The 22,625-nt window shown below is 33.4% G+C and overlaps 1 long non-coding RNA gene across 1 annotated transcript; it reads right to left on the bottom strand.

Moving 5' to 3' along the window:
* Window positions 1-5,627: 5,627 nt before the first annotated feature.
* LOC149781463 (uncharacterized) lies at window positions 5,628-11,209 on the bottom strand. The gene is made up of 2 exons (XR_016414725.1): window positions 10,767-11,209; window positions 5,628-7,020 (listed from the first exon to the last, which is right to left on the bottom strand). It is a non-coding gene; the product is annotated as an uncharacterized LOC149781463 (long non-coding RNA).
* Window positions 11,210-22,625: the final 11,416 nt, after the last annotated feature.

Here is a 22,625-nt window from a genome sequence, read left to right as displayed (position 1 = left end):
GTCGGCTGTATTATTAAAATGATGTTCCTTACTTGACTCTGACTTTTTAATCGATCCTAACACACATTTTAGTAGCGTTAATATACTTATATATCAGTTTCTGAGGGAACAATTTGTATGTTTCCCAGGATCATATATATCGTAATGATCTCTCGCCTTCACTTACATAGGATAATCGCGGTGATAATTTACCGAAGGTGAAATCATATCAACCGATACGGTAGATGATGTCACCTCATAAATAATAAATAACTTCTGATTCCCCGTAATGTCAAGCAAACATATCAAATTTAATTAGAACTAACCATTGCAACCTATGTTTATCCAACCTAGCTTGAGACATTATAGAATAGTTGAAATGGGTACAACGTCACTCGATGCTTTGCTTCCGTCTCCTCCGAACGCTGGACAAGATAACAGTGAAGCCCTACATTACATGTACTTGGTGCTATTTATAGGAAAATGTCATGTGACCAATATCCAATCAGATTTCATAGCGTTCACTGACCAAAAGAGTGCAAATGGCGGATAAGTACATATTTTGACGGCGAGTGCACAGCAAAACATTGGAAATATTATATGGAATAATTTGACTATGTCCTTTTGGAATTATACATGATACAGGGTAATTTTGTTATACTGCTATGACTAACATGTAAAATATGTACAAAATTTTCATACCAGGTTACAATACATACCAAATCTGTTTATCACATCGTGCCAATACATCGTGAGTCAGCTTGTTTCAATACACAATGCAGGGAACAAAATTCACTTGCTAAACGCTGAAAGACGTGTCCTAGATAAATACATTATACATAAAGCACATATCTCATTCAGGAAATGATGCATAGTAATTACATTGTAAATTCGTAATGAAGGTAATGTTCATTACAGGCTATTAATAAATATTAATATCATAGGAAATCTGAACCAGTTTCTATTCTATCAGTTTATAATAGTGTTTAACAGCACAGCAACAGAAGTGAGTTGTTCAGTGCATAAACAATTAATGTAAAGTCCTTTCCCCAAGGACTCACCATGGTAGCCGACCCGTGTTGATCAGGTGTTAGGATTCGAGCCAACGTCATTTCGGTAACAAATCCTGCATACTAGCCATTAAACAACGGTAGCACCAGCCTCCATTTGTCCTCTCATATAGCATTCAAGATAATACAATTTCATCTTCTCTTCTTTTTTCTGCCACATTTATATAAACTTAAGTAGCACAAAGTAACGAGATGGTACTTTTTTTCAAGTAAAATCTCCCGAAATTAATCTTGTCGCGATCGATGGAGAAACTGTCTCATGTGGTAACGCACGGCGAAAAGGAAGAGGAAGAGTTATTCAAAAATAAACTGAATATGGATAGTTTTTAGAAAAACATGCGATAAAGGAACAAGGAAGATAAAAACACTTATTTGAAAAGAAATATGTCCGTGTGGTATATATTGTTAACTGGAACAAGGATTATATTTGAACAAACATCTAATCGATTCTAATTTAAAATAAAAAATGCATTACCATATAAGTCATATTAGGTTTTCTTGTCCACTGCATCTATTAAAAGTTGTAATTGCTAAAAGTTTCTTGTATGACTAAATAGTGCAAGTGTATTTAGCTTTTTGTCTTATTTTGCACAATGGTACTATACAACAAAGTGAAGTTTCTCTGATCAACAAGGCTTAGATGAACATATTCACGACCCCATAAGTATATTTTATATTCTAATGCCGTATTTGTCAGATTTTGTTTAATTATTGGAAAACATATAATTGTTTTTGTTGGTTTTAATATTGGACTAGTCCATTTGTTGCTAATGAATTTTTACATGGAAATGAAGGCAAGTGCGCCACAATATATGTATTTAGTAAAGAAGACAGACCGTTTGTTAATTACGAGACTTTATAATCATCGAAGCCTATCACCAAAGACAGAATAAATCAATCATACACCGGTATAAGAGTGCCCAGTGATTCAATGGATTGTGGACTAAACAAGATTTGACCACTGATAGGTGTAAAAGTGGGCAGTGATCCATTGGAAAACGACAAACACCATACTCCAGTATTTATAATAGAAAATTCATGGACCTATACGATGAGAGACTCCGACGTATGTCCCAAACTTATAATTATTATTTTCTGTCACATGTGTAATATGAAATGCCAAGAAGTCAGGCTCCCATAATGTATACCCATTTTCTTCTATTTTACGTAGGCCCATCTTGAACGCATATACATAAAAGAAACAATTTTGATTGTATCATTATGAAGTGAAAATTAGCTGCTTGATTAAAGGCCGTGTGGTCTTGACTAACTGTAAAGTATGTCAAGTTGAAATGATACGTTTGTGGATTTTATCCGTATCATGCTTTTATTTCGACAATTCATTGGAGAAAACTTTTCATAACTAAAGAGATTCCAAACATTATGTCATATTATCATGACCTCACTATAAATGAGGCAAAATAATATACCTTTCCTCCCACCGAATCACATGATATAGTTGCCTGGTAACATCCGAGAAACATTCAGTATTTGTCAAAGAAATATATTTAAACTTCAGTGATCTGTTTAATTAAATTCAATTAAAGCTGTTGGAGAACACAATCTTGTAATAGGAAAATCACTCCAACTGATGTTTATATATTTATTTTACAGTCTAATCTTTATTTAGTAAACTGACTTTTTAATTTTGATTTGTAGGTAAATGAATTAAAAAATATGGTATGAGATTTTGGTTTGTGAGTATCAATCAAGTACGAAGTGGTATTATATTTCATTTTGTGGGCAAGTCTCAAGTAAGAAGTGGTAGTGGATTTGTGAATATCTCTCAAAGATGAAAAGACAGTTGATTTTGCTTAGTGTTAGTATCTCTCAGTAAAGAAGTTGTTGATTTCTTAGCACATATTAGGATTGGCTTTTACCCAAAGTGTGTTCAAATTACTAAAGAAGTATCAACCTGTGAATCATATGCTGTGTAGGCACTGCTACCAAATTATGCCAGGTGCGTAATGTGCGTATTGTGCGGTGCTCTGTCTACAAAGCACCTTAGGAAAAGAAAGGCCAATTTTTAACAGGATACCAGTTCATAGAATATGTAGTTAGGTTCAGGTTAAGTTACAGAACATTAATACCAACCCATTTTGTTATATATATGAATATCAACGCCAGAAGTAAATCGCAGTTAGACACTTAGACCATATAGATAAAAGCATTCTCTCATTTCCAGGTCAAGGCTCTCTTTTATTCTAATTCATTTTGAAACACTACATTTATCTGCTTTGTCAATCGGATATAATCTAACCTTGTTTTGAAAACTTGCGTTTCAAAACATCAGGTCTTTAGATGCTATCAACAGTGATATATACAAGATGTACTCAATGAACTAGTTATTTTTACGCAATAATTGCCAATTCAAGGATAGAGGTAGATACTCACTTGCTACCACTAATTCAAGGTCATAACACCAGTACCCTTACTGCTGTATCTTTACCTCTATTGCTCGTATTAATATACATTTTTTACCATTATTTCCGCCAATGTCATTAATAACGTATTTCTTTAGTACTGTCAAAAATTTTAACTCCATATAATAAGTGTTACTTCAACTCATTCGTTAGTGACATGAAAATAACTGAAATTATTATATGCTCACTTTTTTCTCCGTTAACTTTATATCGTCAGAATCGTTCAATATTTTACGATAATGCACTCGCGCGCACAATTCATATTGTACTCATAAAGGAACTACTTTCTATTGTAAACAAACAATGGACGCAGACGCCAGTCCTTTTGATTTTTTTTTATTTTGTCTGTGGATGAAATAAACCAACTGTATGAGCCATTTGAAAGTAGAGATGCCAAAGTTGACAATGTGGATGAATTCATAGACTCACAAAAAAACTTTCAACAAAGCAGGCGACTAAACGTGATATCAGAAATATGCAGATATGGCTGTATGATAACTATTTTGTAAACAAATCATATACAATTACGTAGTAGGCGCTTTACGTTTTGGTTGATTAAATTTGTTTCTGAATGAAGTAAAGCAAATGTTTCTTGGACTGCCACTTACCACCTGCTTTGCTACATTCCGCGTTAACTGTTTTGATACAATGTTTCGGATTTAGGGGGGTGACAGACGCCAGATTTCATAAAATTGCTGGGTCCTTACAAATAACATGTAACTGACAAGGAAATATGTCTTCTTTTTATATCAGGAGTTTCCTCAAAATGTCCATTCTTAGTTCTGCAAATCCGAATTACATGCACCATGTCACTGGTTCTCAAGCTTGATTACACATTTCGAAATTGTACTGTAATTTCGACTATATTCCAAGTGCAGTTGCATCCTCCTTACTTACTGTATACAAAATGAAATAAACATTATATTCAATTGCGTCTTTTTAATAATTGCAGTTGAAAGACTTCATAATTTTCCCGCATTAACAAACAATAAATGACAGAACAGAAACAAACTTGCAGATGTCAACAAGCTGCTCCGTCGCTGCTGAACTCCGATGTACTTCATGTAGAACTGGCACAGATAAATCCAGTCCATAATCACACAATTTCGTAGAAGCGATAAAATTACAAAATCTATTCATTCTAGATCAAATAGAAAAGTTGTTGCAATGCGCATTCATTCACAATATGACTCCAAATTTCAATTTTAAGTAGACAAAAACGCCATTTTCTTTCCAAAGTTATGTCTAGCGCCCGACTAAGTTCAATTTAACTGGGCGGAGTTATGTGCGCATTAAAAATATTGGTGCTGTGTAATGATGAATCTGCGCTTGTGTATTGAGTTTGGAATACGGCATATTTTAGTTACTTTGTTTCGTGTAGTGTATTTTTGTTTATATAATGAAGCCTTAGGTATAATAAGAAAATGAGTAGATAATAATATAAAAGGGTTACTGCATTTGTATGTGAAAATATGAACTTGTATTGTCGGATGGATATACTGCACTCGCAAAGGTCGCGCAGTCTTTCCATCCGAAAAACTCGTTTATGTTTTCCAATAGAAATGCAGTAACCTATAAATACAGTTGCTGACGTATACAAAATATGAAGTACGGTAGTTGCATTAACTTTGCATACAGATGTTACATTTGTCCTACGATACCACTGGGGAATACCAACGGATTGGTAAGATATTGTTTTAGCTTTGGGTTTTATTTCTTATGAAGTACGGTAACTTCATATTTTAAGACAGTTATGGAGCTTTAATGTAAAGTACATAATCCATAAATGCACATTATATACCAGCATTACTATTTAGTTGATTCGGCTGTTGTAAAAGTATATCATTGTTTCATAATTACATATCGTGAATTTCACTTTAGCATTTTCCAGCTATCAGAATGCATGTTCGTGTTATCGTGTGTTACTTGCCCAGTTAAGTGCACATAATTAAAATCATTCGTCGATAAACATACTTTTGAGTAGTATGTGGAAACTAACACACACACACACACACATCTTAATTTATTTTTAATATTTTATCTTGGAAAATAAATCACCATTCGATTCTGCATTCATGTGCTTATACTATATGGTAGAGCAAGTGTACTACTTTCGTGCCTTGATCCAAAATAGAAATAAAACAAACACAGAATATCCGCTTCTAAAAATATATTCGTTCATGATTTGCAGATCGAAGTAGGAAGAAGATCAATTTTTTAGGCGTCCATATTAATTCTTATGTCCATTAAGTATCAACGTAGTCCTATTTTCGCCAGCTTTGCCACGAATTTTTTTGCCAACGTATTATTTGCAATGTAACATTCTATGCAGCCATGAAAATGTAAATTCAATATCGTTTGTCAGCAACTTGTTCAAAATGTTTATTTTGACTATAATCAAATTTCTGTATCTCACATTTGGTGGTATTTTTCTCCACATTTAATAAATCAATAAAATAGACATTTAAACGTAAATGGAACATAACGATATAATATCTACTTAATACAAATGACTATATTATATGTGTAACAATGTAACACATGAGTGCACATTGCCTGTCACTTAGGAAAATTCATGCTTAAATTTCAACAAAATTTCTCAAGAGTAAATACCTGATAGAATATCAATATCTATATATGATATGAAAGGGCGTACATAAACAACAATTCGAATGTATCAAATTCAATCTTGAATCAGTCATGATTGCGGCAGCAAGCTATCGTCCAGGATCTGATTGGTCTAGTATTATTGGCGCATACTGTTGGTGACTTTCCATCTGCTCGAAAACAATATCATAATTAAATTATATTTATTTTTAGTAACAAATTAGCTATCGACAAACGGCAAGTTTGTATTGGCATGTTGATGCCGGTTTTTAATCCATTTGATTTTAGGTCAGTGGTTTCAATGCTTTTAGGTGGCGTATCCAGTAGGAGTCCATTTCCTTCCTGATTTCGGTATTCCAGTTGAAGTTGTGGGTTACTGAAATTAAGATAACGTCGCTGACTCTATCATCGAGGGTAGAAAAGTGTTTTCATGTCCAACGTCGTAGTCATCCAATATCATCTGTTCAGATTGATCTGTTAGTGGTTTTCTGTTGCTTCGACATATTGAAGGTCGCAAGTATTATAAGTGAGATAAATTACATATTATGTTTTCGTAGTGTGTTTGGCTAATGCATGCTACTTCGCTCTTGCGTTTGTCTATATGTTGACAAAGCTTGCATATCCACCGGACCCAGCTGCGCCAGATTGTCCTGGCTTCTTATTTACACTAATATTTTCGGACTAAATCATCTGTTTTGGCTTTTCGGTATGCATTAGGTTATCACTGGCTTTTATCGAGGAATAACTTCCGTCACACGCTTTTATAATTAGCCGGTGTTTATGTATGATTTAACATAGTTTGGTTCATTTTTGGATGATATGACATGATAGACAGTATATGACCAATTCTTCCTTTCCTCTATATTTTCAGATGCTATTGCCGTTTATGTCTTGTACGTCCTTCGTTGTTACTTCTGCTACTCAGATCCTTATTGTAGTCTCTGTTCATCAAATATTAAAATTTTAGAATTATCGATTGTAGCATCAAATTTGCAGTGGCACCATTGAAGGTCGATTCCATTATCTTATACAAATACAAGATCATTTATTGCACAGGTACATGAACTACAATTCATTTTAAACCTTATTGATTATGTGTGAGTAATGTAAAATACAAATGAGAGTTTCATGTATTAATTGCACGCCTTCATTTTCTGCGATTTGGGTGATGATTAATGCATTATTAAGGAATATGAACAATGTAGAAGCAAATGCATGTTATTCTGTTTTTTTGAAAATGACTGTTAACCATTATCACAGATAGTTCATTAAATTTTAACGCAATTTGTAATAATATTGTTTTACAATAGCACATTTTTTGAAACAATATGTTTGGACCAGGAAAAACAGATTATTTCCACTCTAAATTGTACGTTTCGTCTCCTTCACGTCTGCTGACAGAAATAATTTTACTTCTCGAGCATAAACAAATGACACGTGTTAGTCTGTGTACAAAGCGTACACAAAGCCTAATAATGCTGGATATCACACAACGCAATCTAGTTGTAATGCTCTCGCTGATATAGAATTACGTGTGTCTTCCTTAATTTTGTGTTTTCAAGTTATTTCGGTTTCGTAATAAATCATTAGAGCTTTAACAACTTATGGATTTTTTTTACATTAAACCAATATATATTTTCCATTTCTTTCATACAACTCTTAATGTTATTAATCTTGTATGCAATGTTGTGTACCAGTGGTTACAAAGCTACTGCAAATCTCAGATTATTTGATTTTGACTTTGATTAAAGTGTGTATGCATAATCGCATAAAAATATTTGTCTCAGAGATATTAACATAGCAATGATATTGTTTTGTCATTTTTTCCATCCATGCCAACCTTTTCCTAAGAAGTGTCTTACTTACCATTCTTATATTAACCAATGTCAAAATTGTTGTCTTTTTTAAGTTTGTACAATCTGATACTATCAATGTTTTATAAAGGATGTGAGGATAAAAAATTTTCTGTAGATAAAATTGACCTTTGTTTCGCAAATACTTGTAAACATGGTATGTCGTTTTATAAAAGTACATTAATACACATTATTTGATAGTAACTCATATATTCAACTACGGGGCATGCATACAACAACGAAAATAATGTACAGTGGTTATTATCGTAGGAATAATGCTATGCCTATTCCACAGTAATGGCAACGAAAAGGTATTATTTTACAGCGCAGTGATTCATGCAATAATTGTATATGTGTATTGTCGAATATTGAACGCAAGTTTTAACTCATTACAAACAGCGATATCGATATCCCGGTAAAAACACAATATAGGACACACGGTGCTAATTATACGGAAGAACTGTGAACCAGTCTAGAAATGGGTGAATAAATAATAGAGTATATACGGGTTTGGTGGTCCATAATTGGTTAATAATGAAAATTAAAATTGTAATAAAAATATATTTTGAGAGCTTATCCTATATATAATTTAGAAAAAAGATAGACAAAATTATGCTGATGCAATTTTAGTATTTTATAGGCTTGACTTAGGAGCACTCTGTAATGAAAGTAGCACCTGATTCATTTGGTGCAGAATCAATAACGTGTGTTTCATGCACATGTACATAAACAAAATGCCGTGGCTCACGTGGTGTTCTTCACACATAAGCTTGCACCAAGGTTAGATGTACATGGAGAAATATAGGTTTCATCATCAGCACCCAGAAATTTTAAGTTATTGAATTTTGAATATGATATTGTTTCCATATGTTTACTATTGGAGTTGATTTAGTACCGTAAGTCCTAAAGTTATTGTCAGTTGTTTCGTAAATTAAAAAAAAAGACTATGCAGTATTATCCTCCATTTTAAATCATAATGGAATAAACACTTGGATGAAATATAATAGTTGCTCTAAGTAACACCGAGATTAAGACAATATGAATTGTGCTTTTGTTCTACTTCACATGTGCTGATATAAAGGATTTTTTCAACTTTAAAATTTTTAATATCAGATAATTGCTTGTCGGCGCACACTGCATCAGGCTATGTGTACTTCTTCAGGCTGAAAAAGTATTGCGTCCAAAATATTGTCCATTATCACACAGCTGTCATGCTAATGTATACAGATGGTATATGGGTACAAAATAAATGATGTAATTCTATATCAGGTTTTTCCGTACAACGGATGCATTATGTGATTATTGAATAGTTTAAGTAATTGTTTAGCTAAATCAGGGATTTTAAATCAAATAAATTTTCAAAATGAGTCTGACCAAATAAATGGCTTGAAATCAAAACAAATATAGTTTAAGCGTTCCAAAATGTTTTTTTGTAATCAAGCGTCAATGTTTTTCGTTTTTTGGTGGGGACCTCAATATTTAAAAACTGTTGCAAAATATAATATTTGTCGTATTCTACTAAATTCTTCTTTTTAAAAATCATGTAATAAATATGGGTATGTGCTTTTTGTATTTGCGTCTTCGTTGAAAGTTTCGTGATTATTTGTTGATAACTTAGTGATTAATTTTTTATTATAGAGTGTCGGTGTTAAAACAAATATTTATGAGCCTTGCTAATTTGCCAAGTTTTAGCAGCAGGCCTCATGGTTTACAGTATTCTTTAGACTCTATGACAAAATGGATGAGTTTCGTAGAATGACCCTTAAATTTCATAATATAGGTAACTAAATCGATACGTTTAGATACATGTTTTTAGTAAATTGAGATAGGAATAGGTATGTGATTTAGGTGTTTGGGTAGTGTTTTGTATTGCTTCGCATGAGCTACTAATATTTGGCTTGAAAAAGCTTACTAATAAGTCATGCAATTGTGAAGCAATAAAACTTGGAGGTGTGAACTTAGGGTTTTGCCATATTCGGCTATTCAGCAATTAGTGAAAACAATGTGGTAGTATTTGCGCTTGTTAGGACCTTTCACTTGACAAAAAATGTTGTCTTGAGGTGTTTGGAAATATGGGAAATACACGAACCATCACGACACACTCACGCGTTGTTTTGAATTGCTCCGTATGAGATCCATCAAGTACGACAATACTATGTAGCAATATATTATAAGAAGGAAAATTATCATATCTTATTGTTCTATTCCGCATATAATATCTTTCTTAATTCGTCATGAGAAAATGACTTCATTATCGCCATCACCCAAAGTCTATGAAACAGAAGGAGGAACGGGACAATTGCCAAATATACATTAATTTGTTAAGTATAAAATTTAGTCTATAATATCAATAATATAAAATGAAGTTAAATAATACTATAATATAACAAATAAATAAATAAATACAAGCGGTTTGTGGGTGCTGGTTGGTGTGGGTAGGGTTGATTGGTGGATTGAACCTTTCTACAAGGTGTCGGCTTTATTTGGTCATCGTTGTCTAGAGGGTGAGCGCCCTCGGTCTTGTGGCCCTGATCGGGTAAATATTAATATAAAGTGCGAAACTTATAGATGGAATACATATAGATCTGAGCAGATATATAGAACAGAATGACACGAGCCCCCGTACACGAAATACAACAATTTAATTAATTACATAAACAACTGTGACAATACGTTACATTAGGAAGATACACTTCTCTTTTGAAATAAATCATTTACCGAATTTAAAACATAAGAATACTAATATAAATAGCCGATCTGTTTTAAATGACAGAATTGGTTCATCATATAATTGAGTGAACAATAGAAGTCATTGCCTTGTAAAATTTCATTACCTGCTTCTTTCCGGTTCACTCCACTTTTTCACTGAGGCTGTATTTCTTTGTTTATTTGCTTCTTTTCTTCTCCAAACTCTCCTATTGTCTATCCTCTTTTGGCCCTCAAACTTTGTATGGATAGGTGGAAACGCAAGTACGCACATACTTGGATAAGTAGGTACGTGGATACGTCAGTAGAGCTATTTCCCCTTTCATAATAAACAGAGAAGCAACCTAAATCTTATGTTAGTTATCCTACTGGGAAGAAATCATTACTCTCTCTCTCTCTCTCTCTCTCTCTCTCTCTCTCTCTTTATGTCAGATATTGTCCTGTCGGAATTCAAACAGATACCAAAGGCTATCTGGTCAAGCCAAACACGGCAGACCATTAACAAACCTAGTTTCATAAGGTTAATATACTTCCTAACGGCTATTTCATCACTGACCCACATTGACATCACACGAGCCTTAACAGTTCCGTTCTTGTCTCAATTATACAAATGAATAAATGAAATTCATTACATGGTTTAACTAAGTTATTTTAAGTGAAAATACATATTTAAGTCTTTACCATATATGAACTCTCACTTCAAGGCTTAAAACGTTAATTTTAGTCAATACGCACTCAAGTCTTTATCATACGTGAAATCATCTATGCTCGGAGAAATCACACGGTTTCTCATAACTCATATCAACTAAAGTAATGCATGAAATTCTTCCTATAACAATCAAGACGACAAATTCAAACAATTCGTCAAACTTATATAAAGAAGATCATTGTACGAATTCAGATAGATAAACTCAAACCTAGTTAAACTTATCAAGAAAATTGATCTACGGACTTAAACAAATAAATTCATACAAATATAAGCAATTAAATTCAAGAAAATCATTATACTGGTATCAACGAATTATATGAGATTGACGCAAATACCTTGTTCTTTCAAGCTTTTGCTCGCTTCTACCGCTAGAACTGTGTCCGTCGACATTCCAGACATCCGGTCCCTCGGATAAATATTTTACGAGAGAATTTCTTCTAAATTCAATCTCAGAGTCTCCTATCTTTTTTCTCTTGCATGAGAACGTAGACTGACTAAATTTTTGCGATGGGACATCTTACAGCCAAAACATTTTGTGTAAGAAACACGCCCCTTATTTAGCGTAACAAATCAGGATTACACATATCTACCGCCTTTTATAACTATGCGCCAAAATTGCGAAGTGAACCCTTTCCTTCCAGTCTGTCTGATGGTTAAATAAACGAAGGCTTACTCAAGAATCACTTATTCTCACGACACAGACATTAAAAAGCATTGCATCATAGCGATTTAACACGCACCTGTCCCCATAAACTGATCGTTCTCTTGCCCAAATTAATGTGTTCTTTATAGATCGACTGGACTTTGCACCAATACACGGTTATTCTAATATTTCCCCAGAAGTCTTGAATTTTCGAGATTTGTCATTTCGTTGGTGGGTATAGGTACCCATGAACGCGAATTAAAACAGGTTTTCCAGTGTTAATCCCGTCGTATGTTATGTTTTACAGTATATACTCTATCATGTACTGTACAGTTTGCCACACCTTAGCTGACATTAAATGCAAAGCAGCACCGACGACTAGCACAACAAATCCATATAAACTTGACACAACATATCAGACGCCCGCTTGCTTGAGTTTAGTGCAAAATCCATCATTATGTAAGTTTAGAGCTAGCACCATAACTCGCACCATTCCAGGTTCAAGAACGTTACCACCCAAATTCTGCATCAAACAATGCCGTTAAAAGTGAATTTTTCCTGCAATATTATCTCTCAGCACAAGCCAAACGACTACAAGAGGATTGTAAATAAAAACACAGTTTTCCTATCGTATGATTATATTTTTTGCTAGTACTTTGTCTTAATACTTTTTATACCAATTACTTTCTATCAGTGGGTAAAAGTTGATGTTGCAAAAACTCTGAGTTACATAAAGTTAGATTAATCGCTTTTCCATTTTGAGTCAATATAAATATTGTTTAATTCATTTTTTTGGATAAGCTATTACCTTGACTTTAAGTTTTTCGAGTGAGATCTAGTGTAAACTGTCAAGGATAAGGTTGATACAGATATGTAACTTACGAGTGGCATCATCTTTAAATCAATTAATAGGCAATACGTTAATTTCTTCCTGGAAAGAGGGGATGCTGAATATAATGTATGTTGACTGCACATATAAAGCAAGTTGCTCACAGTTATTTGATGTTCAAGTGTGACTATTTCTTCTAAGAAAAGAATTAGACTATGATCCTGTTACGTGTATCTTTTGTATTTAGAATATTGTTTGACTGAGAGAGCATGACATTTATTCAACCATACTCAGCAATGATGATAAATTTATTGAATCTTTTAATTATTAGTGGCAGCATCAGTACTGTCAGAGTCAAAACAAAGACTGACACAGTCATCATGCACACTGCCGTGAAGGAAAGTTGATATCCTTGGTCATGTCCCTCAAACACGTTAGTGAGATAAAATGTTGCAAAATAAGACTGGTTTATCCAAGGACACATTCCGAACATACACTGTTATCTATGTTTAATATGCGTAGATTGTTAGATTTTTTATTCGATATATGCTATAAACAACCGCAATTTGGACTAACCATTTATTTCTACCTGACCAGACTCATTGATGTTGGTTTTGGAACAACATGTTTATATCAATCTGCGTCCAGAACATTGGAAATCCCACATGAAATGCCGGGTCTTCCTGTTGTTTACCATATTTGTTATTATAATTTTATAATCTTAATAACAGATCTTCTAATTATAACTAAGATTTTATTCTGTAACCTTCGATAATGAAATTTTTGATAAATCAAATGCTAATTTAATTATGACCTGAGGTCAAGTAGACGACTACATAATATTCTTTATCAAGAAACCTTTCATTCGTGATGTAAGATCTGAGCAGAATTATTTGTATTATTGCTGTGTAGAGTATTTCTTTTGTGCTGCAATTTATTTATTCAAATTGTTTAATTCAAGTTATTAAGCATGACAATTTTGAAAATGTGTACTTTAACTTATAGTGAACGATAAATAAGGATACATTATTGGATTTTATTATTGTTATTCAGCATTTGACTGTTGGCATATCACTGTGACACATGGCCATCGCAGACACATCTATACTTCCAACTCTGAAATTATTTGGGAATACCACTTATTCAGAACTTTAATCATGCGGACATGTCTTAGAAATTCTAGGATAATTTGGTATTTAATATTCGAATTACCGTGAGATCTTTTTAAATTTTTAATTTTGTATTCAAGGCAAAAAACCCAAAACAACTGACAATCATTAATAAATTTTAATCCCATTCTGAAGAATGTAAATCAGTAAGAGAAGTTACAACATGTCTTATCAGGGTCTGATAATCTTCCAAGTTTACTCTTTCAAATGGGCGATTCCTCCCAATAGTTCCAAAAACACTATGTCTTTAGGAAACATCTTCTACACTCTTTAAGTGGAGGACGAGAAGTAGTAGTAGTAACACTAGCAGTTATAGTTGGAAAAGAAGGGGGTGAAGGAGGAGGACAACCTAGATATTAGTAGTATAAGTAGAAGCAGTGGTGATGGTGGTAGGATAAATAAAGAAATCAACATTATCTGTAGAAGAAGGAGAAAAGAAAACGAAGAACTGATGATGATGATGAGTATACTGATGATAAAAAAGAAGAGATGTAGAGATGCAGATGAACTCTTCGATAACGATCGCTGTTTAAAATATGGAAACAGATTTAAATAACTGAAATAATATGAAACATCTGACTTATCGCTAAGGATTATGTGCCGAATTTATTGTTGTTCTTCTACTAAATAAGACACTTAAAGTAACGAGAGTGATCTCTGTAATGTTTCTTTAACCTTTTCCTTGAATTTTCTACTCGAACATTCCAAGTATTGTTTGTTTTGTCTTGTCGAGCGTCACATACGTTGCATATAAATCGTGATTGCAACCCAATGTTTGAGTACTTCCAAGTAATCATAAAATAAGCTGATTACGAAATCATCAATATTGACCATAACTAGGTAGCAGTTCATTTCGTAATGAATAAAGAGTTGGCAAGAAATAAAATTAAATACTTCATGTAACCCACACGTATAATTTGCAAAAAATGTTTTGACATAAATCATAAGGTTTTTTTTCTACATCTCGGCATTGCTGTGGGCAGGTATAAGATGAATTCAGGTAAATTCATGCTGGTAGCTCATATAAACTAGGTACCTGGTAAACTCTCTGCATTTGTCTTGTGACTCGTACACAAGGTCACTTTGCTTCTAGGAAACAATTACCGCATTCACTATGTTGATTGTTTTGAACCAAAGAATATATTATTGATCTATTTATGTACTTAAACTGCTAAAGCTCCTTCATTTATTCTTTAACAAGAAATTGTACCTGTTTACTTCACTTGAAATCTCATGAGAAGGTAAAACAGACCCTACACTGTATTTCTGCCCCGGTGCCAAGATTTATTCATCAAAGGAAACACCGATTCCGTTAATCGGTTATGTTATGGACCGTGATATGAGAGATAACAATGTATAAATCTGCTATTTAATTTAGAAGTGACGTGTAAATATTTGAACACACAATACTGAACATCTTTATTCGTAATTATTTTATACCCTGATGTAATACGAACCAGCTTTCACTGATTCACTCCTAAATTAAATTTATTTTCCAGTATATCATCTATCAGAAAAATCATCCAGTCTTATTAACACACAATATACATAATTTTAAACTTAACACACATTACAGGAGCATAGTACATTGCATTCAGAGTTTTGACAATGTGTGCATTGTTACAATTATGCCCTAACCCCACTGCGCTTAAAGAGATAAACAAAAAAACAAACATATTAAGCGCAGTGGGGTTAGGGCATAATTGTAACAATGCGCGTATTGTCAAAACTATGAATGCAATATATATATATATATATATATATATATATATATATATATATATATATATATATATATTAATCACATCTTATAGATTAGAATGTGCTTGCATTGTCTCAGAATTTTTTTTTTCTTACTATTTGACTATTAATGTCATATTTCCACAGACAGAGCATCATGCATTCATTTGATGAGTGGCGAAATAATAATGACAGAGATTTTCAAAGGCTTATATGCTTTTAATGTTTCAGATAGGATATGCATATATATGTTATGTATATTTAATTTAATTGTTTGTTCGTTTGTTAGTTTTAATTGTTTTATTCCATTACATATTATTTCAATGTAACATCATTCGCTGGACTTGAGCTTGACCAAAATTGAGTTCATTTCTGCTTTAGCTGATTGTCTTTGTGATTTATTTTATTCATTTCATTTATGTAAACTACTAATTGTTTTCCATGCGGATGAGCTTATTATCAGGATTATTATTAAGGTAAACAAAGAAGGAGTAAACATGTTGATCAGGGTCAGGGTGTTGGAGATTCCTAAGTGAATGTTGTAGGCTATTGTGTTGTAAATAAACATGTCTCATTAGATCATTCTAGAAGGTTATTTTTCCTTAGGTAATGGTTGTTTTTAGAAAATGCTAATTGTGATCTGAGGTCAAGCTGAGAACTATAATATTTTGTGTGGATTTCACCAGTGGCGCTGTAACATCCAGCACTTTAAGTTGTATTATATTATGACCAGATTGGGCTGAATTTTATTTTCTTCAAGTTACTGAATTCAACTATTTTCTCTGGAAATACAAGAGTGCTCTGCCAAAATTCTTGGATAGAGACATTCATTGGAACTTATACGTAATTCGAGCCTGAAATAATATGTATATGATTCAATATGATTCAATAACAGACTGTTGGCACATCAGCACCTCGCAGACCATAACATACACGTCATCGCCTTCAATTTTTGGATCTCTGGGGGACTTGAACTGAGTTTTATTCAGGACTTCAATTAATAGGAATTGTGTCTCTAATTCATTGATTATATTTTTGGATTTAATTCGCAATACCATAAGTTCTCTTTCTTCACTTTTTAACTTTTGAATTCTAGGGAAATAAATTATTTGTTAAATTTTTTAAAGCTTATTGTCTTCGCTCTAATTCTGTTACTTTTTTAAGATCATAGACTCGTAAGATTGTTCTATTTAGAGCTAGATTATCACGTACACATAGGATGTAAGGAGATATTTGTCTTTCGCTAGCAAGAGTGACTGCAGAGATTTTAATATGCACTATTTGACATAGATGGTCAGCGTAAACATTCTTCATCATTTCTAGACATGTATTGCTCAGACAGAGCACAAGTTTATCTCCGCGTTCCTACTGTTTGACTGCTTCCCATGTGTCAAAAGCGCATCGCAATTTGTAGATTCAAACACAGCTGAATACGCTCGAAACTTTGCTTACAGTCACAAAATATCTAAATTTAATGAAATAAGTTCTGGATACACATTTGTCACATTTTCCACGCAAACGGTAGAAAACAAATTCATTATATATCGAAAACATACAGTGCGGGATATGAATTATGATTTCCTCGAAAATATTTTCCAGGGAAGAATAATGTAGTTATTTTGTTTACACAGTTTTGTATTTATTTATTTATTTGTGTTATCCAAATATTCGGTAGAGATTCATCAGCAAAAGAAAATGGGAGTAATACAAGTTATTGTTCCTAATTATGCCCTGACATGTTTATCATATAAATTTAATAGTATCTTAGTCATTGATGCTTCAGGGACATATTTTGCAACGGTTCTTCTTAAAAGTGCTAGATATCCTTCAGTTTCATTTATCATTTGGTAAAGACTGTATTTTAAAAACATACGATAGTTGATTTCGAACCTGTGTTAGATGGCTGCATGGTAATCTCATTACATTAGGTTTGCATGGAGTTCAATTTGGTGTACTATAATTTCTTAAATTATTGCGGGGTTTATATAATTGTATCAGATCACTGCATGGTTACTGCTTGATTAAATCTGCACATATGCATATATATTGAGATGTGTCATATTTGTCCACCTGTCGATATATGCATCTTTCTAGTTGTCCTTCCCTCCGTCAATTTGAACATAGCTCATGCTTTATATCAAGTCAATATAAATCATATATCGACTGCATTTGTTGAGAGCTAGGAGCTGAATTCATTAGAGTGTATTAAATTGATGAAGTCCACTGCCAGTTTTGTGCGAGGTCTATATATTTTTAATAGAGAAGCAGAGCTTTTGTTCGTTTCTATTCGCATCAGAATTCAACCGTATAATTTACCAGATGGTTAATATCGTTATTCTATGTGACTTTTATATCTCAAAATCTACTTCATGGCCACCACGAGTCTGCACACTAATGTGTACGAAATAAAAAAGGCGCGGCTTAGTGACGTCTAATGTATCCATCATTACAAATTTCTTAGTAAACATTGCTCACCCAAATGTATGAAATCATTCAACCATATCTTTAAAAGCCAATAAAATGTTGGTACATACATCCACTCACTTAGTATATTCGTTCAAGGTACAAGTGAAAATAAAAGTTCGTTTCCCTTTAAAATGTTTATATGTGTACTCTATTTCTTACATGATTTGATACCTTTCATAATATATTTAGTTGTAAGTTATAGACTGGCTGTTTAAATGAATCAATTTATAAAATGAGTAGATATATACGATGACTATGATTCAATTGCATAATCTGTATCATAAATTTACAGACTTGAATTTCAGCATGTGGTAAACTGTGATAAGATGACACTTTTACTATTCTGTGAGAGTAAAGCTAATGGAGGAAGTAGAATGATGAAGTCATAATTTTATGTCAGTTTTTGTAACTTACCGTGATGTAAAAGAAGATTATTTATGTAGTTGTTGACCAGTAGAACCTCTGATATAATTGTCACTTTCAACAGTCATTCATCCACGCAAAACAATGTAAATAGATTCATCCACGCAAAACATAGATTCATAGTTGCATTTAGCTTCGATCACATGCATGTGACTGACACCTGCTGACATTGATACAATAAACCAATATATGTATGGGAAAATGTACTGCTACATGCTTTGCCTTATCTTCAGATGGTTACCACATTGTCACCGCATGTACCAAACTAAATAAATTTGCAACCGACAATTTATGACTCTATTCTGATCTTTTGATTAAAACTAATACAATCCAAAGCATTGGTGGCACGTCTATTCATATAGGCCTTAGTACCAGCAGGCTTATGATACTAGTGTCAGTATGTAATCATCACGTCTATTCATAGAGGCCTTAGTACCAGCAGGCTTATGATACTAGTGTCAGTATGTAATCATCACGTATATTCATAGAGGCCTTAGTACTAGCAGGCTTATTATACTAGTGTCAGTATGTAATCATCACGTCTATTCATAGAGGCCTTAGTACCAGCAGGCTTATGATATTAGTGTCAGTATGTAATCATCATGAGAATGTGATAGGATCAAAGTTTACCTCTGAATACGTATATTTTTTATGTAGGTTTATACACGGTTCATGCGGCTATTACATCAGGGGTTTTACGGGTACAACAAATAAATCATGATAATTTGCTATATCATGGTAAGTTGATACAAATTACATAGGAAATAATATAAAACATAACTTCCCCATTCCTCTATGACTACTTTTTACTAATAATTTCTTATATCTAGGTAAGCTAATACAAATGACATGGCAGAAAAATATAACTTCAATATTCGTCTTAGATTACTCATAATACATGGCATACACATTTTCAAATTAAATTCCCTACAACTGACCACAAGAAGTGGTATAAATAACCTTGAAAGGGAATAAATTATGATTGCCGTGATGTAGCATCTTATACTTTAATTATGCTTTTACCCGTAGAATATCGAATGGATAAGTAACGTGAAACAACGGTCATACACCTCTGAATGAAGTAATATGATAGATTAATAGCTACCGTCTCTGATTATTAGCCATATACTATATAGGTATAGGTAGAGAAGGGAATTATTTTTGTTCCTGGTATTTCTATTCCAGGTTGTTATTTACTGTCTCTAACTCTTATTAGTAATATCATATACAGGCACAGACAACGACGTGAACTCATTTGTAATCATATTTCTTATCCTTGTTGTTACTTGCTATTTTTTGTAATAAACTATAGTCAAGAAATAATATAATATAACAAAATTAATGGATATATTGTGAGTTTTAAAGGAAATATGCTTGACTCTATAATACTTAAAAAGTGTCATGTACTTTTATTAAGAAATTTGAATCTCCACAAGCACCAGGAGGGGGTGATCCGACCAAATGGCTGACGGAGGTGTGTGTGTGTGTGTGTGTGTGTGTGAAAACAATCACGCAATTTTATTTGTACATGGAACCGTTGGAATGACCAACGAAAAGCAGCATAAACCATACGGGAGACATCGTGATGCTTTTGTATGTGCTATACAATGTGAATATTTTTTAGTCAGAATATCAACAACATACAATAAAAATAACACAAAGGCCCAAGTTTAGTAACTAATCGTTGTATATAGTTAATTGTTATATTTTTTAAGCAAGAAAGCAAAAATAGACTGTAAAGGCTGAGAGTTTTGTTTGTGCCAGTTTAGTTGCCAATTCTTGGCCAGGTATTTTTGTTTGTGCCAGTTTATATGCATTCTTGGGGTTCCTTCATGGGGTACCATTCAGTGAGGTTCTCTCCTTCTTCAAATTTCTTGCTTCATGGGGTACCCTTCAATGAAGTCTAGTTTTACTTTTGGATTTTCCATATGTATTTCTGGCTACATCTTTCATATATTTCTGGCTATATTCATCATGTATTTCTAGCTATATTTATCTTTGGCTAATATTTAGCTCTTTACCTGTATGGTCTATTTTTACCATAAAGGGGTGGGGGAAAGGTGTTTCCCCTTAATAGTCACATGGACATATCCCCGGTGAATTCCTTGATACGAAAAGAATTACAAGAAATTCAGAAGGTTGTCCATAAATTTCGCACAGGCTATGGTTCTACTGTCAACAGGTTACGTACTACTTTCTGAAAATGTTTTGCATACCCACTGCCGGGCAAACACGATGTGGTGCAAAACCGCACCACCACCAGTTTCGACTGGTGATAGGTATGTGCAAATTGTTAGCTTTCATTTGGCTTTCGAACGCTTCACATACGGTCCCCACTAAATAACTTCAGTTTCAATCCCGCCAGTAATAAGCCGAGTCCGGGCCTCGAACAAACGAAATATACCAGTAATGTTTTGGAAATCCAACGACAATACCGCTACACTATCGCAGTTTCAGCAGATATCTGTTAAATCCTAAAATAAATACCCGCCGCTGAAGATTAATTAAAAACGTTTCAGATACTTTGTAATTATCCCGTGCTCCAGAATATCCAGTTGAAACAAAATATATAAATAGTGTTATTTACCAAAAGTAAATAATACATCTAAAGTCGTACTAAGTATATTGCCGAATGGGGGAGAAATCCAGTCCACAGGTAAAGTTAGTCAAGCAATGCAGGTCTGCTATCATACTCAGTTATGCTTCTAAATCGCCTGTGAGTGGTTTTCACAGAGTATATGTTAGGTAAAGAGTGTTTTAATGGGGAAAAAAATAATATATCTAAATTTGTACTTATATCTGTAGTCCACCGGTTAGTCAAGCGATGTAGGACAATTATTAGAAATTTCCTAAATCGCCTGCGGCGAAATAGGTGGGTTTAACAGAGAATAAATCAGATATTATATTTTTGTGAAAATACAGATAAACAAATATATTAAAAATTAAACTTATACATGTATTTTTCATAATATATAATTTATTTATCAAGTATTCTAGTATTTTTTAAAAATGTATTAGGATGCATACAATAAGCTAGTTTTGACTGACCTGTAAATTCCTGCGAGTAGCATAGGTCAATACGCATACATATTTTTAATACAGTCCCGCAATCGTGACAATGTCTAAGCTGTGAGACTAATTGAGATCTCGGTAATGTATTGTATTTGGAAAAACATATACGTTACGTTACTGGATATACAGTAAACACTTATGTATCTTCTGACTTACTGATATATAATTAAATTTTTGTTGTAATAATAATAATGAGTGATTCTGCGCTTATCACGGAATATCTTACAGCTAAAACAACAGCTGCAACAAGTTACAGAGGAAAAAGAAGTTATTGAAACCCATAGTCGAACCAAACAAAACAATTGTTACAGCGAATGAGGCAACACAAACCAACGCTTCAGAGATTACCAGCTTGTATTGCTGGCTGTCTTCATCCATCTCCATCACCAGTTCAGCCACTACCACCAGTTCAGCCACTACCACTACCACCAGTTCAGCCACCACCACCAGTTCAGCAACAACCGCCAAAAACTAAAACCAAGAAAATAGATCAATTTATTGAGGCAGGTATTGTAGCCATCAAGGATCCAGACCAAATATTTGACATTGTTGCCTTTGTATATGCTGTTAGAGATATTGATATGTAAAGCCTTAATATATTTAAACTTTAAAACTCACTGATTGGGTCAAAGATGTATTGTGCGTAGCTTCTCATATTCAGCAAGTCAAAACTGGTGACAGAGAATTTGAAATCTTTAAAAATGCAGTAGATAATTATGCCGTAAAAGAAGAATTTTTAAAGAAAACACAGTGAAAGGAATTGATGTGTCGATTTAAACAAGTAGAAGAAGAAAGAACAAAAACTGAGCCTAGAACAACGAAGAAAAAGAGAAAACCTAAAGCAGAGTAACTTCAGCAGCGCTCTCCTGAACCAGAACCAGAACAAGAACCACCTGAAGGAGCGACCGGAGGTGGCCTTGCCCCTCGCAAAAGGCG

This window comes from Sinohyriopsis cumingii, chromosome 15, assembly GCF_028554795.1.
Source record: "Sinohyriopsis cumingii isolate HCF-2022 chromosome 15, ASM2855479v2, whole genome shotgun sequence".
Lineage (NCBI taxonomy): Eukaryota > Metazoa > Mollusca > Bivalvia > Unionida > Unionidae > Sinohyriopsis > Sinohyriopsis cumingii.
The sequence above is the reverse complement of the archived record's forward strand: the minus strand, read 5'-3'. Positions and strand labels throughout refer to the sequence as shown.